Consider the following 18,290-nt stretch of genomic DNA (forward strand, 5'->3'; position numbering starts at 1 on the left):
AGGCTTGTAGAACTTCAGCTCGGTTGGAGGACTTGTAATCTCAATCATACTGTGCAGATTAAATTAAGGGGCAATTGAGAGGGTAATTTTTTGGGAAAAATTGGACCGAGCTGTGAGTTGGGCTCTGTGGCCCAAAGTGTGAAGGAATCGGTAAAAAGCCGTAATGTTATTTCGGCTCAGGATAAGTATAGTTACTCCGGCCCCGGAGAAGTATAGTTACTCCGGCCCAGGAGAAGTGTAGTTACTCCGGCCCAGGAGAGGTATGGTTACTCCGGCTCAAGAATGTGTAAAGCAACTCCGGTCCGGTGGCAACTTGAAGTAAGTCTGGCCTTACATTTAGTCCGGTCGTGACACATTATGGATAGATCGGTCAGAGCTTGCTACTTGGAAGCTTGGTCTAAACACACCATGGTTGAACCTGAGAAAACCGAGGTAAGGAGGAGTAGAGGGAGAACCGAGCTAAGGGTAGTTCGGCCTACTCTGTGGCTCAGCATAACCAGTTTTACTTCGGTCGTGTGATAGTTCGGCCATAGTGAAAACCATCCCACTTGGTTTGAGCAGTGGGGGGGGGTGTAAAAGGATAAGCATTATCCTTTAGGAGTATGAATCCTAGAAGGACTCTACATGGAGGAGTAAAAGTCCTACTAGGATTGGGCCACTCGAAACTTATAAAAAGCTCACAACATCACCTTGGAGGAGGTAACATAACACAACATACAATTTTGCTTTCTGAACATCTTGAGCTTTGTCTATTTGTCAAGTTTTCTGACTTAGGCATCAGAGAGGTTTCCGGCACACACCCGCCGGCTAGCTCACGTTTGTGTTTTCAGGTGACAAAGCGACGTCGTACGGAGGAGCGTGGACTTAGTTAACAGGATTATACGAGGAGAATTATTTCTTCCCCGTACAATATGTATATCATAAGTTTATATCATAACACACATGTCAATCATAAATAACAAATCAACTTACACAATATTTGTTACAAATACCACACAAAAACTAAACAAATATTGTTCGAATTACATGGCATAATAAACTCTCACTATTACATAAAAATCATCCTACAACTCTAATTTATTGACCTCTGCTTGCTTGTCATTCATTAAACAATTGGGTTGCCAAGGCAGTTCTCCATTCACTCCATTGATCAGATGCTTCAACAACATCAATCATTTCATCTCCTAATTCAGTAGCTGGAGGAGGACGATTCATTTCCACGTTCTCATCATCATCAAGATCCATAGGCATTTCACGTTGTATGAGATTGTGGAGAAGACAACATGTAGTGATAATACGAAATTGAGTCTTGATTGGAAAGTAAGAATAAGTCCTCAATATTGCCCACCTCATTTTAAGTAGTCCAAAACACCTCTCAATGACGTTACAAGCAGAAAAGTGCCTCATGTTAAAAAACTCTTGTGGAGTTGTTGGGGCACCCCCTTCTCTCCATGTGGAAAGATGGTAACATTGTCCTCTATATGGTGCAAGAAAACCCTCCCCATTTGTGTAACCTGCATCTACGAGATAGTAGTAGCCTGTAATTATGTAAGATGGTTTCACTATGTATGTAACAAAATAATTGTTTAATAAAGATATAGTATACTTATATATATAACAATATATAATTATCATACCAGTAGGGACTTTCAACCCATTGGGTCTACTGACAGCATTTCTAAGCACCCTAGAGTCAAAAGCAGATCCTTCCCATCCAGGCAAGACATATATGAATTGCATGTCTTAGGAGCACACACCCAATACATTTGTGGCAATTTCTTCCTTTCTTGTTCTATACCTTGGTTTGTCTATTGCAGGGGCAAGAACTTAGCATAGGTTCCATCTAAAGCACCAAGACAATTCTAAAAATAAAAAATATTATAAAATTAATATAGGAAATACAAAAATATAATATACTAATTAAGCGAAGTTGTATATATATTGTACCTGAAAACAACTCCACCTATCATCTGTACAATTAGCAGTTATTGGTTCAGGCTTCTTAAGGAGGAGACCATGGAGGCGCAACACAGCCTTGAGAACATTATTGAAGTGCTTACTAACTATTTGACCACTCTGCATGAAATTAAATTTAATTTTGCTGTTCTTAGTGTGATGTGCAAGCACATTAAAAAACATTGCTACTTGCTCCTCTAAAATGACATACTTTAAATTAGGCAATCCAACACTTCGCACCAACCCACATAAAAGCATGAAAGTACACCTATTCATCCGAAGTTGGTCATGACAATTTATGTCACCATCGTTGACCAATTTATTCAAATGGTCAATTTGTTTTCCATAGGGGTGAGGTGATCCAGGTAGTTGCAATCTAATTTCTTTCTTCTTGAATGTAGCATGTAAAACCACTATATACATAGCACATGCATAATTAATAGATGGAACAACATGTTGGAGAGCTACAAATTCCTCTATCGGGTCCTTTCACCCTTTCTTAGTGGCATAATTATTATCCATCTACAAAAAATGAATAAACAATAAGCGGCTAAAATTAGCATAGAAAGTAAAACAAATAATAGACAATAGTATTAATTACCAAGTGGAGCATTGTTCAAATTTTTTCATACCACATGTTAACAATGTGAAAGTAGTATTAATTTCCTATAGAAAAGAAATGGAAAAGATCATAAAAAATAAAACATAAAGAAAAAAACAAATAATTTGGTGCCACACAAAGTTAGCACTACATTGATGCACAAAGACATCAAAGAAAATGAAAGATATTTATTTTCAATGGAAACCCAACCTAAAATATGCATAATTCCCTCTAGTTCAACTCAAGTGAATGTATTGTGCAGGGTGTATACTTTAACAAAATCATGAGGATGAATTGTTTACAACCATATTGGTGTAATATGTGAAAGTGCTCTTCTTCATGTCATTCAACCCTGCAGAAATATGCATAATTTCATTTAGTTCAATTGTGAGAATGAATTCTTCATGTCACTCTGCCCTGGTGCAATATGCATAATTTGCTTTAGTTCAACTCATGTGAACTTTTTGTGCTGGGAGTATGCATAAATCAAGGATAAATTGTTCACAGACATATTGGTGTGTGAAATTTTTTGTGAATAAGATAAACAGATATCACAACAATAATCTACTTAATTTTGCTCCAATGACCAAACGCAATATTCATAAAACCTAAATATAAATAAAAATTACACAAAGATGAAGAAAAACACTAATCTTGACATACAAAACCACTCCCAATCTGAAATTCAACTTTTGCAAATTCACAAATTGAATGACAAATAAGAGAACATGTAGTGATTCAATGAGAAATTCAACAAATCTTCGAGGGTTCGGATCAAATTGAATGGTGATTATGATTTGATAGATCTAGTAATTAGGGCAAGCATCTGCTTCAACTAATAAGAACATTAGAATTGAAACATGAGGCCTCTAGTTGAAAACTGAATTCAATTTCCCAAAAACCCAATTGCACAAAAGAAATGCAACTCCAGACTGAAACAAATATCTTAGAAATCCACAGAATTATAATAACAAATCATATCAGATTATGGGCAAAACACAAACCTTCCTGAAAAATTAATGGGAATTGAAACCCAAACTCTGATTTAGAAAGAATAATAGCATGAGGGAATATTAAACTAATGATAACCGAATAATTCTATTCAAAATTCTTAATTTGCCCAACCAACAGAACCAAACCCAACTGATATATATATTGAAATCAAACCAATATATATATATATATATATATTAAACTAATGATAACTAATAATTTTATTCAAATTCTTAATTTGCCCAACCAACAAAACCTAACCCAACTAATATATATATAGAAATCAAACCAATATATATATATAGAAATCCATATATATATAGAAACCAAACCCAACTCCAATTGAGATCAAACCAATAGATATATATATATATATATAGAAATCCATATAAATATATATATATACATATAGATGAAACTGCCAAATCTTTTCATAAAACCCAATATGAATTCAAAACAATTACAATCAAACTACATATATATACATTTTTTAAATATAAAAATTCATATTTTTCAAATTCCCACAATTAAGAAATTCACTCTAATCTCTCATTTCGATTAATTGATTTGAAAATCAAAAGCGAAGAAAACAACAAAACAATAATGAGAACGAATACTTCAATTCCAAAGACAATTAAATGATTTGTGTATGTATGTATGTATATATGTATATATATATAAACAGTATGGAAGATTGAGATGTGGATATAAAAAGAAAAAAAAATTACCGGCAGATGCTTTAAAAAATCTGAAGATCGAAGATCTGAAGATGAGAAAGAGCTAGGGCACACTGTGAAGGAGAGAGAACTTCTTTTTGCTTCTCCTTCTTGCTGTTGTTGCTTCCAAGGATGAGTAAGGCAGACTTCAGATCGAAAATTTGAAGAAGATGAGAGCTTCTCTTTGCCTCTCCTTCCTCATGTTGCTGCTTCTTCAAGGATGAGCTAGGGCAACGATGGGTAAATAAGTAATCTCTCTCCTAATACCAACAGACTAAATTTTTAATACCAACGCTTGGGGCAGACTATGAATCCTGTTAGCAAGGCCCATCTTTAAGCATCCGGTTTATCAATCCGTTCTCCAGCCCTACAAACAAACAGAACATTAAGTGGGCCCCACCTCTATCTTAATCCCCTCCCTTCTTCTATACCCCAAAACAAATGGGGCCCATGTGTTTCTTCGCTCTGTGTGTCTACACCAAGTTACCAAGGGTCCTCTCTCCCTTTCTTATCTATTTCTCTCAAACAAATGGTGTCTTTCTCTCCTTTTTCAGATATGACTTCTGAAGAAAAAAAAAAGAGAAGGGAATGGGTGATCGGAGAACTGACCTCCACACCCTCGTCGTCACTCCTCCACCGACCACCGTGTACTACCAACATGGACCTCACCGCTGCAAGTCCAACCTCTTTTCTGGTGTTGCAGATCGCAAGTCACTACACTAGAGTGAGAAGCAAGAATAGTAGGAAATTGTGGGTTTTAAAGCACCATTTTCACTCTCTTTCTTTAAAACTTCAATGATCAAAACCCACAAGACCTCCATTTTGGCACAAACTCCACATATTTTCACCCACATAATTCCCCCCCCCCCCACACATACACACACGCAAAAAAAAAAAAAAAAAAACACATTTTTTTTCCTCTCTGCTCTTATCTAGTTTGTAAAAGCAAAACCATTACTCTCAATTGAACTTAGCAAGAAAACAGAGACGGATTGTGTTGCCTCTAAAATGGGGATTTCATCATCTAAAATAATTTAAATTTAAAGAAATATTTGTATCCACAATTTTGATAGTTGCATCCACACCACTCTATTTTCTGATTCTTCTATTAATCTCTTGGCTCTTGCTCACATTGAGATTAAAGAAAAATGAAGATAAAAGGGGTTGAGAGAGATTAGAGGAGAGAGAGAGAGAGAGAGAGAGAGAGAGAGAGATGTGGTCAGTGGTGAATGGTGGTTGTTTGTGAGAGAAACATATTTGGCGGTCAGTGAGAGAGAGGTAGCGATGTCAATAAGAGAGGTAGTCTTGAGTGTTTGATTTTTTTGATTCAGTGCCTCTTCTTTTTCCTAGCATGTGAGCCCATGCTTTTTTGAGGCAACTTGAGAAAACACACAAGTAAGACTTTCCACCTCATTTGGGCAATTCGGGTGGACATAAATTCAGTGAATGTAACAGTGTTGTTATTTTAAATTAAGAGAATTGTTAAATGTCCCTATCTTTATTCTTAGGACCCCTCACTTCTTTAAACCCCCACCACCAAAATTGCTCCATCTCTTATTTTTCTTTGGACCCATTCCATTATCTCAAATATACCCTTTAAACTTCCATCCCAACATTTTTCAATCGACAATCTCTCCCTACCTCTGGAAACCCTTTTCCTTCACCAATAACCCTCCCATAGCCCTTCTCCTCCACTGGAGACCCTCTTTCAGCCCCCCTCCATCACCTGCGACTTTTCTTTTTTGATGGCCATCTCTTTAGCTCCATTTTCCTTCTCCTTCTTCTATTGCTGATCCTCTGCCTTATTTTTTTCACCCAATTCTCTCATTCCACGAATCTCAGTCATTTGCCATCACTGCCGCCCGTACAATTATCCTAGATCCCTCTCTTACATGCTCGTGTTCAATTTTTCTTTATTTGAAATCATCTCACTTGGTTACAAAATCAGTACTGAACAAACGGTGGAAGTTCGAATGTAAACCATAGAACAAACAGTGGTAGTTTGGTTGTAGACCATCGAACAAATAGCGGTGGTTCAGCCTTGAACTACCGAACTAAATCTAGAGAAATCGCAAGCAGCACTATAAATGTGCCAATCGTGCAAGGAGGGTAGATTTGTCACCATCATTGATCTTTTGTGATCGCAATCTGACGAGAGATCGATAGAGATAGAGACAGAGAAAGAGTGCCTAAGGCCCCGTTTGGGAAGTTGACTAGTTTAATAGCCTATTTTAGTAGGCTAAAATAGTTGTTTGGAAAAAGAAGTGGATTTTGTTTGTAGTTAGATGTGATGTTTGTGAGAAAAAAAAATGAAACAATTATGGGTTTGATGTGATATTTTGTCTTATTGACTATTTTAGCATATTTTTTCTTTTAGTACTATTTTAGTCCAAAAAGCTAAAAAAAAGTTTCTACCCAAACACCCTTTGAGAGTGGTGTGGGTGATGGCATTGTTGGTGGTTGGTGAGTAAGGGTGGAGATGTTAGTGGTTGGAGGTGATGTTGGTGATGGTAGTAGAAGTTTCCAGCTGGAATGGAGGAGGTGGCCAGGGTTAGGGTGATAGGGATGGTTGGTGGGATTAGGGTTAGGGTTTTGATGGGGATGGCTTGTGGGATTAGGGTTAGTGTTCGAAAAATTAGGGTTAGAGAGTTAGTGGTAGGAATAAAAATAAAATTTTATGTTTGAACAAAATTGGAATTAAAACAATAAAAGATGTGAGGGATCTTTAAAAAAAGAAGAAGATAAATAGCATTATTTTTAAATTAAACAATATCATTATAGTTATCATTAAGGGGGTTGCTTGGTTGACTAGGTTGTTTAGCAAGTTTTGTTGACTAAGAACAAGCCCGATGAGTGGAGGAATAGTATTTTAGTGCCAATTTATAAGAATAAAGGAGATGTCCATAATTACAACAACAATAGAGGAATCAAGCTATCAAGCTGTGGGCTCGCCTTTTTCCGCGCCCCGCCTTTCGGAAAGGCTTAAAAAGAAGGCCTCACAGTTCGGACTCTCGCGGTTCTAAATCTAGTCTCACAAGTGCAATGTGAAACTGATAAACACCAAAGAGTCCAAATCTGGCAAATCGTTTTGGAAAATCGATTTTAAATCAAATAATGCTAAAATTGGACTGCTTTGCCAAATACAGAGTCGCCACCTAAATATTTTGTTTTTGGGAAAATTTAGGAAACCTTGACTAGTGCCGAAGGCCACGTGTCTATCATCACCAAAGTTGCCTTGGCTCGGAAACTTGGGTACGAGAGGGAAAGGTCTTGAAATGAGCACCCTCGCTCGCCCGATCAAAGATCGGCCTCTACTAACCATGATATGAAATTTTATAAACATTATGTGTTCTTATTCTGGTTATTAGACTAACATTACTATGTGACGCACACAAGCAAGTATAGACTACGTCGCAAGAATTGAAACATTTCAAGTCATGTTTGTTTGAAAAAATGGTTTGAATTTGCCACCCTCAAGTGGGCTTAAAGATATGGTTTTGCCGCCAAACATAGTGGGCTTAAAGCATGATTTTGCCACTCAACAAAGTGGGCTTAAAACATACATTTGTTGAATCGTTCCAATTCAAACAACAAGCTTTCGTCCATAGGCATTCAAACAGTTTAGCATTTTAGCAGATAGCCTCATGGCAAGCATGCTAGACATGACAACATGGCAATCACACTCATGAAAGCATGCTAACGCATAAAAACTTACCGAGTACTCCAAGACAAAACAAAAACTAGTTAGAAAGATGCATGATCCTAACTATACAAGATGCCTAATGCAACACATGCAATATGCAATTAATAGGCTCAACTACTAATATGTCATATGGATCGATTTGAACAACATACGATTAAACACGTATTCAAAGAAGATATTGAAATAACAATGCAGTTTGAATGATGTGCCGAGCCTCGATACATGCAATACAAATGAATGGATGCAAGCATGCGAGCATAAGGTATGCTAATTGAAATATGATCCCTAATCTAACCATCAAAAACGATTAAATAAAAAGGAGAAAGATGTGGGGTTGGAAGACATACACACACGCACGTACACTTATTACAACATTATGCCCTCGCGAAGGAGGGTCCGAAGGAATAAGCTAAGCTAACTAACTAGCTATGCTAATTAAGCTAACTAACTATTATAAAATTGAAACTAATTAACTATTCTAGTTAATTAATTATTACAAACCGAAATTAAATAACTAGTTAAACTAACTAATTATTTACAACTCTTAATTAGCTACAACTAATTAATTGCAATACATATCTAAGATAGATATTTAAGCGATAAGTAAGCTTGGAAATGCAAGGGAGGCTGATGCACGTGCTCGGTTTCTACTCGAAAAGCCGCTGTCTTGCTTCTGCAAGCCTCTATTTGCACATTTGGTCACTGAAAATTCTGCCAACTTCCAGAACATCTCTACTTCATCTTACCATCACATTGTGCCAAAATCACTGATGGCCGACAAAAGGGACAAGGGACCGGTCGGCCACTGATGGTGGCTATTTGCCACTAATGGTTTGAGCTTCCTTGCTGCAACAGAGAGCAAAATAGAGCATTTCTCAAGGGTTATTTGCACACCTTGCCTCTTCTTTTCATGGGGAAATCAAAGGAGGAACAAGCTTTGGTTCACAAACCATCAATCAAGCAATTTCATTGCATGATGGCTTGTGAAACCAATTGTGCAAGTTTAATAAATGCAAAATGAGACCAAAATGACCATCACCCTATTATGCATGATCAAAGGCAATGGGGACCAAAGAAAATGGCACATTTCATTACTTTTGAGTATGAAATGTCCCATATTCCTTGTGTTCAAATTAACGTCCGATTTGAACACATGCAATGCAACACAAAGAATGCTTATCTTGCTTCTTTTACTTGCCAATTTTATTTACTCATTTTAATTACCAAATCATCCTTTAATCAATTCAGTCCATTGGTGAGTGTCTTCTAAAGTGAAAGAAGTGTCAACCAAGGGGTAGTTTAAGGCATGAGAGAAGCTTCATGCCGTTGGTAATGAATCCTCAAAGGAGGATTAAACCATTAAGCATAAGCCTTAACCTTAAGCTTAAACAATTCTAAGGTTGGAACAACCCTCAAAACAAATGAAAAAGTGAAGAAATGAGGGAGATTGCAGAGATTGTAAGTGCTGAAATGAAGTTGAAAAAACACTAAAACATGCAATCAACTTACACCAATGAGGGTTAAAGCGTTAAAACACTAAGCTAGTGAAGGAATTAGCACTACAACCATGCCATACAAGGCTCAAATGAATTAACCATCCAAAAATAGAGTTACAACAGTCCAAAAAAGAGCCTAAATCATGCTGGAATTAAGCTACAAATTGCTAGAAAAATAAGCTAACACATAGAGCTATCTAGGCTAGCAAACAAGACACAAGGAGAGGAGGCTAACCCCTCCTATTTTGGACTTCAAAACATTATTTTAGCCACTGAAATAGCTTTGAAAAATAGTGTTTAAAAGCTCTGTAAAAGATGATGCAAGGGTGGGAAACACAAGGGCAAAGGCCTCCAAAACAAGGTTCAAAGAAGGGCTATCAACCCCTTAACCTTTAATGGCCTTAGGACCCAAGCTTCAGCCCAAAAACACATACTTTTTATAGCCCAAAATCAGTTGGAAAACATGTTGGAATGAAGACAAAAAGTAGCTAAAACAATAAGCTAAAATATGGAGCTTTAAGCTAGTAAACAAGCCAAAGGAGGGGGTGGCTAACCCCTCCATTTTTGGGACTTCAAAACCACCTTTATAGCCTCTACAAACCTCTGAAAATTAGTGGTAAAAAGCTCAAAAAATTTTGATGAAAGAATGGGAAACACAAGTGGAAAGGCTTAGAGAGTAAGGTTCAAAGAATGGTGATTAACCCCTCTACCTTTAAGAGCCTTAAGCCACAAGCTTCAGCCCATAAAAACAGGTTTTAAAGAGCTTAAAACCAGCAAGAAAACATGGAAAACAAGTGTTGTAGAGATGGTGCAAAAGCAAGAGAAGTATACCTCTTGGACAGGAATGAACCCTTAAGTTATAACCAACCAACTTCACACTCTCAAGTAGTTCATCTCAGTAAGAAGCTCTTTAGTTTTGGTTTGGTGTGTTTGGGTATAGGCTATGCAAGTTGCAAGAGAGAGAGAGAGAGAATTTTAGAGAGAGAGGATTGTAGAGAGAGGATTTTTCCAAAAATATTTCACTCCTACATATTTTCCAACCTTCAAAAGCAAGAAGAGAAGCCTTCTAAATATAGAAAAATAGCTTCTTAGGTCGAAAATATCAAGCCCTGGACAGCTGAAGCTTGTGGGGGACAGCTGGCACAAAAATATCTTGGTTTTTCACCATTGACTGACAAGCTCCAGTGGTGGCCGGTCGGCCATAAAAAATGCCCAACTTCAAATGGGCATATCTCTTTCATCCGGACTCCTTTGTAGGTTATTCTTGAGTCTAAATCGAAGCCCCGGAAGTCTACTTGCCAATGGAAGTGGCCTCACATCAAACTTCTAAGTTTACTAAGAGATATGTATATTTTGGTGAAGGTTGCTCATTTTTGGTTTAACCAGATTGATGCCTAACTTTAACCAGCCATATCTCCCTCATCCGGACTCGGATTTAGGAGATTCTTGAGTGTAAAATAAAGCCCCGGAAGACCACTTTCCAATGGTGGTGGCCTCACAACTTATGTCCAAGTGTACAAAAGGATTGACCTGATTTAGTGAAGGCTTCCCGGTTCTCTCTTAACGGTTTATGACCAACTTCCTCCCCAACTAGGTTTCTTCCCTCTCCTCCAATTTTCTTCAACTCCAAACCTCTAAATAAGATGTTTTAAAGATTTTTTCAAAGATTTCACCTCTCTTCCATTTATTTCCACTTTGTCCTTGCTCAGTTTACCGAAAAGTGCAATTTTTAACGAAATGCGAGTTTCGGAACATCGTACAAGAATTTGCAAAAATATTTTGAAAGAAAGGGTTTTAAGGTCTAAAAGGATTTTGGTCAAATAGTTTTTTTTCCAAAATAGGGTGCAAGGTTGGGATTTAGAGCTCCTCCATCCGAAGAAATCGAACCTTTACATAGCACAACTCTCACCATCGAGTGATCAATCAGTGGCGGCCAAGTCTTAAGGGCGGTCAAAAATAGGGTGTCTACACAAGCTAATGTGTCATATAATGAAAATGTGGGAGAGGGTGATGGAACGTCGATTGTGAGATATAACAGAGGTGTTATGGAATCAATTTGGGTTTATGCTTGGTAAGTCAACAATGGACGCGATCTATCTATTGAGGAGAGTAATAGAAAAGTATAGAGAAAAAAAAAAAGACATTCGAATAGTGTTTATCAATCTTAAGAAATCATATGATAGAGTGCCTCAGAATATAATTTGGTGGGTGTTAGAGAAGAAAAAAGGGTGACAAAAGGTTATATTGACATGATTAGGAACATGTATGAAGGGGTGGTGACCACTATTAGATCGCCTGTTGGAGTGACAAATGAATTTTCAATTACTATAGGATTGCACCAAGGATTTACCTGAAGTCCTTATCTTTTTGCTTTAGTTATGGATGAATTGACAAGAAATATTCAGGATGATGTGCCATGGTGTATGCTTTTTGCAAATGATATCATGTTAGTGGATGAGACTAGAGAAGGGGTTACCGCAAAGTTGGAGATTTGGAGAGAAGCATTTGAATCTAAAGGATTTCAGATAAGCAGAACTAGGACAGAATACATGAAGTATAAATTTAGTGACAGTAACAATGAGAGCAGAGGGGAAGTGAAGATTGAGAACCAAGAACTACCTAAGAGTGAACATTTTCGTTATTTATGGTCGATTCACAACGGCGGGAAAGATTGATGCGGATGTGGTCCATAGAATTAAAGCGGGGTGGCTTAAGGCCTTGTTTGGGAACAGACTAATTTAGTAACTTTTTGGCTATTTGGCTAAAATATGAGCTAAAAAAAACTAGATATTTGAGATGACTTTTTGGCTTTTTACAAAAAGATGTGTAAAAAGTAGAGAGAAAAAGAATCTTTGACTTTTTAGTATGGGTTGTTGGCTTTTTTGCTAATTTAGTAACTTTTTGGCTTTTTGGCTAAAAAGAAGGGTTCCCAAACGAGGCCTAAGTGGAAAAGTGTGTTTGGGGTATTGTGCGACAAACAAGTACCCACTAGACTAAAAGGGAAGTTCTATAGAACGACCAGTGATATTGTATGGGACGGAGTGTTGGGCAACCAAGAAACAACATGTAGATAAGATAAGTGTTGCTGAGATGAGGATGTTAAGATGGATGTGTGTCAAGACTAGGATTTATGGAATTAGGAATGAGTATATCCGGGAATGGGTAAGAGTAACATCGATAGAAGATAAGTTGAGAGAGAATAGATTGAGATGGTTTGGTCATATTCAATGGAGACCAGCAGAGGCAGTAGTGAAGAGACGTGATGAAGTGATAGTAGATGGAGGTGTTAAGGGACGGGGTAGACCTAGATTGACGTTGGCTAGCGTAGTAAATAGAGATATGAATCTATTTAATTTGACTAACGAAATGGCCTTTGATAGAGCCGCATAGAGAAGAAGGATTCATGTTACCGACCCCATTTGATGGGACTTGTGGGGAAGTATTTTGCTAATGGCGCCACGTGGCCGAGATAGACCTAAGATGTTAGCTAAGGTGCAATATGGATGAGTCATGCTGCCGAGGTGATCATGGCTTTGCCGAGATGTTCTACAGTAATGCCGAAATCCTGAGGTATTCGAATAAGGACAAGAGTCCTGGAACAGGAAAGGATCTTAGTCTGGATAAGGATAAGGCTCATGAAGAGTTTATCTCTATCTAGTTGAGACTCCAGGATTAGTATTGAGCCTAAGTCCAATGAAGTGAGGCTTATAGGGGATCAGGTCACTATTGGTTATAAAAGCAAGGCACCCTTGTGGGTCTGAGATAAGTTTTTACTTGTGAGTTTAAGTATTGCATTGATATCTGTGAGAGATAAGATTTACTGACATGATTGTCAAAGTGCCCATAGGTGGACGAACCACCGTGGTATTCTCATCTTCTTGTTGGCAGGTAGTTGGCTCAATCTATTCTGTTGGTGCTCTCTAGCTAAGTTCCTCGCTTGGTTGTGTGATCAAAAATCAACACCTATAATTTGGCATTGTCTATGAGAATTTAAGGAGAATAGATGGCCAACGACGGACATAAATTGAGAATTATGGACGACATCCTTAGTGAAAAGGAAGAACATGTGGATCCTAACGCTAGAGGAGAGAACGGTAATGAAGGAGTACAAGAACCGAATCTTGGGACGAATGATGTCGGCAAGAGACATAATGGCCCAAAGAATGGAGGCCAAGATGAATACTATAATGAAAGTGACCTCCAAGTATTGAAGGATAGATGCTTGAGGAGGGATGAGGGGATGAAGGACATGGCAAACAAGTTGACAGACCTGCAGAATGTGGTCAACTTTATGATGGAAAACAACGTGATGCAGCCATCGTTCCTATTGTAGGAGACACCAGCACTAGTAACCAAGACTGATGCCCTGAATGGAGGATAAAAGGCAATCCCAGTTGTCCTACAGCATGGCAAGGGACAGAGAAACTCACATCGGCCATCAATGGATATCGGGCATACAGAGTCAGTACGAGACGAGTCACAGAGGACACCGCGGACCAAGGAGACCTATGTCAAAGGATCTCAGAAGATCCAAGGGCAAGGCCTCTATTTTGATACAGTAGATGAAAGGAAGTCCAAGAGGACACACAATTTCATCGGGAGTAGCACGTCAAGAGACTAAAGTCTATTGATAGCCGAGTTCTTGGTAGAATAAAGAAGGATTTGAGAGATTACCTCCAAAGAAAGAGACTCAATGCCGAGATCACGTCCAATGTCTGGCCGATGACGCCATTCTCAGTAGAGTTGGATACATTTGAGGCCCCGAAGAGATTCAACATGTCGAGGTTTCAGATCTACAACGGTAAGTTTAATCCAAATTTTCGTGTTGGTTTGTATTTGAATTCAATGGCTTTGTGCAGCGGGAATGAGTAGTTTCTATGCAAAGTATTCCCATCATCCTTTGGGAAGATAACATCGAATTGGTTCCATAAACTGCTGAAAGGGAGTGTAAAGAGTTGGGAAGGCCTGGCCGAGATGTTTGTGGCCAGGTTTTTTATGAACAAGTCGCAGCCACTGAGGGTGGATTCCCTATTGGCTTTGAAGATTAGCGATGGTGAAAGCCTTAGGGCTTACGCCAAGAGATACTATAAGGTGTAAAACCAGATTCCGGCTTGTAACTAGGAACTGGCAATCGTGTCTTTCAAGAAAGGCCTGGATGATAAATGCCCGCTTCAAAAATCACTTGCAAAAACACTACCGAAGACCATGGAAGAGCTCATGGCACAGATTGAGAAGTATGCCAAAGCATAGGAGGACACATAGGGAACGAAGACACCAAAGCAAAAAAGGAGAAATGATTCACCGAAGCGAGGCCGAGGGAATATTGGCACTGACAGACTAGAAATAGGAACGAGGGCTATACAAGTAGTTAGCAGGGTATTCAGGATTCCAATCTATAAGGTTTTGGAAAGGATCAAAAACCAACCATACTACAGAGCACCAGAGAGGGTCCCTAGCGAGTTCATAAGTAAAAGCACGAAGAAGCATTGTGTATACCATAACGAGGATGGGCATATAACTTAGGGATGTCAGGCTCTGAAGTCACACCTGGAGGATTTGGTCAGACAGGGTCACCTAAGAGACCTAGTAGATGAGGCGAGGACAAGGGAAGAACACACGAGGCTACCCAAAGCACCAGTAACACCACCTCTACCACAACTACCGCAGCAGGCCGAGAGACCTCGGGTAATCAATATGATTCACTCGAGGGTCAATGAGAATGAAGTTCGAGGGGACACCCAGAGAGTAAGGCACCTATAGCATGTATATCAAGTCCAACAGAAGAAGCTCAAAACAAATGAATATTAGGGACCAATGATTGCTTTCACTGAGGCAGACTTAGATATAGTGCAGCATTTGCACAATGATGCCCTGGTGGTAACTTTGAAGATTGGAGATTGCCAAGTGAGACGCATACTGATTGATCAGGACAGCTCTTGTGACATCATGTATGTCAGATGTTACAAGGAGTTTAGCCTCCACCCGGATGATTTAAAGCAATCTGACAGCCCTGTGGTCGAATTCAACGGGACACCGACATGGCCTCTCGGAGCCATAAATCTAGAGGTGCAGGCCAGAAGCAAGAAGGTAATAACGGAGTTTACTGTGATGGAAACTCCCTCCTCGTACAATATCATTTTGGGATGACCTTGGTTGCATACAATAAAGATTGTTCCCTCAACGCTGCACCAACTGTTGCGATTCCCAATAGAATAAAGGATTTAAGAGGTATGAGGAGACCAAGTACAGGTGAAAAATTGCTCCATGGCAGCAATGAAGTACACCTATAATGTCAAAAAAAGTAGAGAGTGCAAAGACTGAAAGTGAAGATCATGAGGTCTTGGATGATGTTGGTAAAGAGCCAGCCAACAAGAATGAAGAACCCCTGAAAAAGGTTCTTGTGTAAGAAGGTGATAATGAACGATTCTTCCTCCTCGACTCTGGCTTAGCCGAGGAAGAAGAAAGAAAATTAGAGGCTTTCTTGAGAGAGAACATAGAGGTGTTTTCCTAGACAACTTATGAGATGCCAAGGATTAGCCTCGAGGTCACCTGTTACAGACTTAACATGGATAGGTCGGCTAAACCAGTCGTCCAGAGAGCAAGGAGGCCGACATTGATACATGTGTAGGTAGTTGAGGAAGAAGTAGACAAGCTACTAGAGGCACAGGCCATCAGAGAGGTGAATTATCCCACCTGGTTGTCCAATACAGTGGTGGTAAAGAAGAAGAATGGGAAGTGAAGGGTTTGCATGGACTTCACAAGCTTGAACAAAGCTTGCCCTAAGGGTAGTTTCCCAATGCCCAAGATAGATCAACTGGTAGATGCCGCATCGGGGCATGAGAGGATGAGTTTTCTAGACGCATACAGAGGTTATCACCAGATAGCAATATATGCCCCATATGAAGAGAAGACAACATTCATCACCCCTAAACGATTCTATTGCTACAGAGTAATGCCTTTTGGGTTAAATAATGTAGGAGCAATATACCAAAGACTGGTGTAGCTTGCTTTTCATGCTGCTCTCGGGGATGATTAGACTTACAGTTCGGACTCCCATAGTTCTGAATCTGATTTCACAAGTGCGATGTGAAATAGATAAACACAAATGAGTCAAAATCTGGCAAATCTTTTGAAAAATTAATGTTTGAATCAAATGCCAAAAATGGACTGTTTTTCCAGATTTTAGAGTCGCCACCTAAATAGGTTTTTTTTTTGCGAAATTTAGGAAACCCGTGACTTGTGCCAAAGGCCAGTTATCCGTCATCACCAAAGTGTCTTGGCTCAGGAACTTAGGTATGAGAGGGGAAGGTCATGAATTGAGCACCCCTCTCTCCTGATCAAAGATCAGTCTCTACTAATCATGATGTGATTTTTATTTACATTATATGTTCTTGTTCCGATTATTAGCTATTTTGACTATGTGAGGGCAAACAAGTATAGATTAATTTCCAAAAGTTGGAACACTTTGATTTCATGTTTGTTTGAAAATCATTTTTTAAATACGCATCACTTGAAAAGTGTGAATTTGAATGTACATTAATCAATTTATCCCAATTTTAGCAATTAGCCTTCATCCACGGGCATTCAAATAGATATATCACTTAAGCAAATAGCCTCATGGAAAACATGCTCGATATGGCAACACGAACATATAATGCAACATGCTAAAACACAAAATACTCACCTAGTTCTCCAAGGAAAGCCAAACAAAACAATTTAATTAGAAAAATATGCATGCTCCTAACTTAATGCAATATGACTAATGTGACGCACACATTATGTAATTTTTAATAGGCTCGGCTATAAGCATGGTATATGATTCAATTCAAGACATGTGATAAATCATGTATTCAAGTAATGAATTTGAAATGGACATTGGTTAGTATGATGAGCCGAATCCAAATGTACATGAGACGAGTGTATGCAAACATGGGAATGCTAAGTAAATATGATGCTCTATGCTACCATTATAAAGGGGTAAATAAAAGAGAGAAAGAAGTGGGATTGGAAGACATACACTATTACTATATATTTTACCCTTATGTAAGAGGGTCCGAATAAATGTCCAAGGGTCCAAATGAATGAATTTAGCTAAGTTATTACAACAAGGATATTAAAATGAGTAATAAACTAGCAAGCTAATTTAACTAGCTATATGATTACAACTAAACAAGAATAACAACCACAACAATAATTAATTACAACAATAATGAGAACATTAATTTACAACATTGATATGCAAAAGATGCGCAAAGTTCGTATGCATGTGACGATTTTTCAGAAGTAACTTTGTCTGCCTCCCTGGGAATTTGCCCTGTTTCACCTTCAGCCACTACCATTTGTTTCTGCAAAAACACTCTGCTTACCAAACATTGAAGGCCAGCCGGCCCCAAATAAGATCCGGTCGGATCCAAAAATAGCTAGTTGCATGCCAATTTCATGCTGAAAAGGTTTTTGTGTTCTGAGGTGAGGACAATGTAGACAGAGCTTGTTTGGGTCTTGTTTTGTCCCTTTTGCTCTTCTCTGTCATGTGAAACTCAAGAGAAGAACAAATTCGCGTTCAAAACCATCAATAGGCACAAGTTGATGGCTTGATGATCCCGAGCATGTTTGGACAAAAAAATTGATAAATGTGATGAATAATGATCACTCCTCCCCCTTATCAAGAAGGCTCAAAGAGGGAAGTAGACACGCTCTAAGTCTCATCAATGTATCACAGATTGATAAGTGACAATTCTCGAAGTGATGGATTTGGCATAACATCTAGCCAAATCCAACCAACTCAAAACCTTTTCTTTATGTCGGTTTCATTGATTTTAGGCCAA

The sequence above is a fragment of the Camellia sinensis genome, chromosome 8 (assembly GCF_055761805.1).
Source record: "Camellia sinensis isolate YWXY chromosome 8, ASM5576180v1, whole genome shotgun sequence".
Classification (NCBI taxonomy): Eukaryota; Viridiplantae; Streptophyta; class Magnoliopsida; order Ericales; family Theaceae; genus Camellia; species Camellia sinensis.